Below are 5,312 nucleotides of genomic sequence, written 5' to 3' on the forward strand. Positions count from 1 at the left end.
AATAATTTTATTTTTTTTTTATTTTTTTTTTTTACTATTCACTTTTTACTATTTACTATTCACAATTTACTATTCACTATTTTTTTTTTTAAAATTTTTTTTTTTATCTAGTATCTAACTTACAAATATTTTCAAGGATCTTACAATAAGTCAGTGAACTCTCTAACTTTAGAGTTGCTCAGTGAAAATATTATTGTCCAACGACCACAAAGTCAGTAGGCTCTCTAACTTTGGTGTCACCCACCGAAGTAACCGTTAACCCAATGAATTTGTATAATTACAAAAAACAAAATTTTGCAGATTTAGACCTATCAAGTTTCAATCTAATACTTCAATCATAATACAAACATACAAATTTGATGTCTTTCAGTGAAAGCCAGTTCAAGCCATCACATTCATTATACTATTCATCAAATTCCTAAAATTGATCATATAACCTAAAATATGTAAACTTAAGATTCTGTATTCTCTAGTTCAACTGCACATGTTCATTAAAATTAACAATTTCTCATGCAATCACATATGCAATTACACATTCAGTCAATTTGAACTAGTTTAGAATTTATAATAGTTGTAATTAGCTTACTTAAGCTTTGTAACAACTTAAACAGTTCAAATTGATCATGGTATGCCATTAGAACAATAGATCAATAGAGAAATGACTCTAAAAATACATGTAGACTAGATAGACCCATATGCAAAAGAAGAACCGATTTAACTTAGAAAAGAGACAAAAAAACTAACTTACTCAAATTGATAAATTCATCGCTTAATCTTGAAGAGGTCGCCACAAAGAGTAATCCTATGTCTTGATTCTTCAAAAAGATAACCCAAGGATGAGAAAACTTAGAGAGAAAATAAAGAACTCTAAAAATGTGATTTCTAAATGTATGACGTGTTTTAAAATAATAAAACTTGTTTATTTATTCTTAAGCTTTTTATTATTAAAATAATTAAGTCTCACTATTTTAAATATATTATCAATTATAAAACATCATTTTATAGATTCTTTTATATATATATATATATATATATATATATATATATATATATATATATATATATATATATATATAAGTAAACACTTTCTATATTACAAAGAATACACTAAAAATCATAAAAATCACAAATTAAATTATGTTTCTTTATCATTTGATATGAATGTTGAATATATAATATAACTTATTTTAAAAGCATGATCTATATAACTGATAAGAGTGGACATTACCTCAAGAGATTAATGTTCCTTCGTTTATCCATTGCTGTCTTGTTGTAGAAGTTGTTCCTCTTTTTTTATGAGTCACTTTAATTAATTCTTAATCAACACATGCATATAAATACAGTAATGTATGAGAAAATTTTGGAACAAGACCTCCGAGAAGCTAATTTTAAAAAGAAAGGAAAATTTTAGGAATACAAAACAAATAAACATAAGCAAAGAATTTGATATGTAATGTAACGAAGAGAAATAATCTAAAATATGAAAATAAATGTTTTTTAAGAAACATCTTTTCCAAAATAAAGAATATATATATATATATATATATATATATATATATATATATATATATATATATATGTATGTATATATAAACATGTTGTATATTATTCTATTATAATTATTTAATTTTTATGAATTTAAAATTGCATACCTGGATTCTTGTAAATAAATGATATAGTCTCGTTTAGATTTTCAAACCAAAGCTTCTTAATAAATGTTATATCTATTGATCTCAACAGTGGTGTGTTGATGTTGCCTCTTGAAAATATTTTCATACTTGGAACATTCCTAACCCTTAAAGTTTGTAAACTAGGCCAATCAAGAGTTCCATGATAATGACCGAAATTCGCCAACTTTGGAAGATTCTTCAATACTAGACATTTCATTTGGGGAAAAATGGTAGATACATTTTCATCTTCATCACTCGAGATCACTTGCTTTAGTTCTTTACAACTATACAGCCTCAGTAATTTGAGTTTCTTAAGATATTTGGAGCAAGAAAGTGAAAATAAACTTTCAATGCTATCACAATGGACAATGAAAAGTGACACCAAATTTGAGAAGAATGGAACATTAGGTTCTTTGTTCCATATAAATTTCAAATTATTTAGGTTACTCAATGATATTTTCCTCAGATTAGGAAACATTTCTTGCATAGGATGATCATCTTCAAGAATGAATATTGTAATCAATGATTCACATTTGTCTAAAGTCAAATCTTTCATGTTGTTGAATCTTATGATCAGTCTAGAAGAGATGACACTTAACAATTTATTATTGTTGCTTAAAGTCAAATTTTCTATCTGACAAAATGATTCAGAAGACAAACTATAGTGCCAAAGATCTTTAATATGTTGATCTATTATATAAAGCACCTTCAACTTTTCCAACGACAACTGTAAAAAAAATAATTAACAGTTTTAAATTTCAAAAATAGGAAACAACAAATCAAAGTAAAACAAAACTAAAAACCATGACTACCTACAAGTTAATACATTTTGTACTTTCATTCCATTTTCAATACAAAAAGTAAATAAATTATAGGATAAATAATGAGTTTAGTATAAAAAAATATTATCACATCTCATTTTTAGTAAAAAAAAATAAAAATCTTTTTTAAAAAAAATTATTTTGTTAGTTTTGTTTATCAAAAAAATTAATAATCTTTAGTAAATATATAAAAAAAAATTAACCTTAATACAATTAATCTTGCTATTATCTCAACTCTACGCAAATGTATTTTAAATTCACAGTTTTTATTACATATATGTCAATGTTAATGTTTCCTGATAAAAACACATGACAATTTATAAATATCAAATATATGCGCCTCATCTATTAATATTAAAGACCATACAAAACTAACAAAATTAAAAATTCTATTATTTTTTTGTTGTACTAAAAATAAAAAATAACAATATTTATTTTATTAAGCTAACTATTTATCCTGATTATATATAATAATAATAATAAACATGAGTAGAAATATAAAAACTAGAAAAATTTTAATTTGCATGCACAGCATGATAATGAATATTATACATATGTAATTTAAAATTGAAACGTACCGAATTTGGAAAGAAACATGTTGAAACAGCTTGTTCTTTATGCTCTTTCAAATCATTGTGTTCTTCAACAAATGTCATTAGAGAAGGACAATTTGTTATTTTCAGTATTTCCAAGGATGGAAATTCTGACCCAAAAGGAAATGCAGTATATAAATTTCTTAGATTTTGAAGAATAACTTCCTTTAATTGAGAAAAAATGACTTTTTCTTTTTCTTCCTTTTCTTTTCTGATGACCACGGTCTTATGCAAGGAATCACAATCCAAAATTTTCATATTTGTTAAAGTTACAGGAATTGGCAACCAATGAAGAAACCCACATCTTTCTACTTGTAGGGTACGTAGATTTTGATATAACCTAACACATTCTTTGTCGATGATGTGAGTTAAATCAGGAAGATTAATCAAAATCAATTCATCTAATTCGTGGAGGAGCTCTATAGAGTTAGGTATTTCCTTCACCAGTATTACCATTTTCAATTGATAGCAATTACTCACAAAGACTTTCTTCAATTTCATCTTCTTGGGCGGTGTCTTAAAGAAGGCTACGTAGAGCAACGGTTGACAACCATCTAATCTCAATTCATCCAACTCAGATAAAGTGTTATTCGTTGGACCTAAGAAATCTACTAAAATTGCTTGGTTGATTGTGAACTCTTTTAAACAAGGACATTCTTCTATTATCAAAGTTTTCAAGCTTGAAAAATCTCTCCTAATTTTGGAAAACCTCCTGAATTTTGAGAGAGACTTTAGCTCCACTTTACTTAATCTTGGGAAGGACAAAGAATTTTTCATGAAGTCATCTACTGCTTGCTCTGAACAGTAGAAAGGTAGGAAGTAGTAGTCATCTACTACTTGCTCTAAATCCTCACATGCCTCTAACTTTAATTCCTTTAGTTCGGAAAGCCCTGTGGAAAAGGATGATGGATAGAATAGAACCTTTATAGAGGGACAACTTTTGAGGTGTACAATTTGCAGACTTTTCAAGTCAATATTCTGCAATATTCCGATTGCATAATGACACCATCTCATATACTTGGATTACCTTTAATTCCTTTATTCCTCTCAAATACTGATTATTAAACTCTTCATCCGTAAAATTAGAAACCAAATCGTCAAATAGATATCCTGATGTTGTACAACACTGAATTTCAATAACTTGAAGCTCTTTTGACCTCTTCATCAAAATAGATATAAATTCAGTCAACTTTTCATCACAGTTTTTTGCTGGAAACACTTCAATGTTAGTGAAATGTGAAGGTCGAAGGTTATGCATTCTTTTGTGTAATTCCTCAGTGTCACCAATCTCATATTCAACAATCGTTGAAAACTCATCATTCTGTAAAACATCATTTCTTCTCGTGTTACTATTTTGCATTTAAAATAATTTTACAAAAGAGTAATTAAACTTAAATCTTTCATCTATCATGAGAACTTGCAGAAATAACTAACCGATGATTCGAAAATATCTGCCAGAGACGCTTGGTTTTCCAAGATTACTGATTTTGTTCTTCCCAAACCAAACTTTATTATGTTGGGACAATGGTTCACAGTCACTTTCTTTAATGATGGCCACTCAATGATATCTCCAGAAGAATATTTCCTTAAACTCGGTAAGCTTTCAAAGTGTAAATGGTTTGCTTCTGGATTTTCTATTACAATCGTCGCTTCTTTAGCTTGTTGAAGTTCTCCATATAACTTCTGTACCATCCAAGTATATGTAAACAAATAAGCAATAAAAACATGTAAATATATAATAACTATTTCCTAATGCATTGATAATAAGTACATTTTATTACAAATTGTTGAGAACTTCTTCTTTTCCTAATGCATTTTTATAAGAAATTTTTAATTGGATTATTTTTTTTAAAATTCATTATTATTTGATTGAAAATTAAATCTATATATATAGAGAGAGACTGCAAGTTCTCACCGTTATGTTTTCTGCTGCCGGCAAATTGAATCCAAATGATAGCAATCTTAGTGAAACATATCCCATCCAGACAACCTGAAATACCACTTTTAGAAGCGTGTTTTTGGTTTGTGTATTAACTTGTTTATATTATTTTATTTTAATTTTTTAATTTTAAAAATAAAAGTGGTAGTTCGTTATATCCTATCTTTAATAATATTACAAAAAATTATCTATAATTATATATACACCTTTTTGGTATTTTTTTTTCCAATTTTATCCTCTAAATTATTACCTTTTAAATTTAAATAATAAATATTTTAGTAACTATATT

The 5,312-nt window shown here is 26.7% G+C and overlaps 1 pseudogene across 1 annotated transcript; it reads right to left on the bottom strand.

Annotated features, from left to right (window-relative positions):
- Nucleotides 1–699: 699 nt before the first annotated feature.
- On the bottom strand, nt 700–5,065 carry LOC148198657 (uncharacterized; annotated as a pseudogene). The gene is made up of 6 exons (XR_015786780.1): nt 5,000–5,065; nt 4,519–4,767; nt 3,070–4,405; nt 1,653–2,397; nt 1,229–1,315; nt 700–815 (listed from the first exon to the last, which is right to left on the bottom strand). The product of XR_015786780.1 is annotated as an uncharacterized LOC148198657 (transcript).
- Between the last annotated feature and the right edge of the window lie 247 nt (nt 5,066–5,312).

The sequence above is a fragment of the Vigna umbellata genome, chromosome 5 (assembly GCF_029865625.1).
Source record: "Vigna umbellata cultivar VRB3 chromosome 5, Vumbellata_1.0, whole genome shotgun sequence".
Lineage (NCBI taxonomy): Eukaryota > Viridiplantae > Streptophyta > Magnoliopsida > Fabales > Fabaceae > Vigna > Vigna umbellata.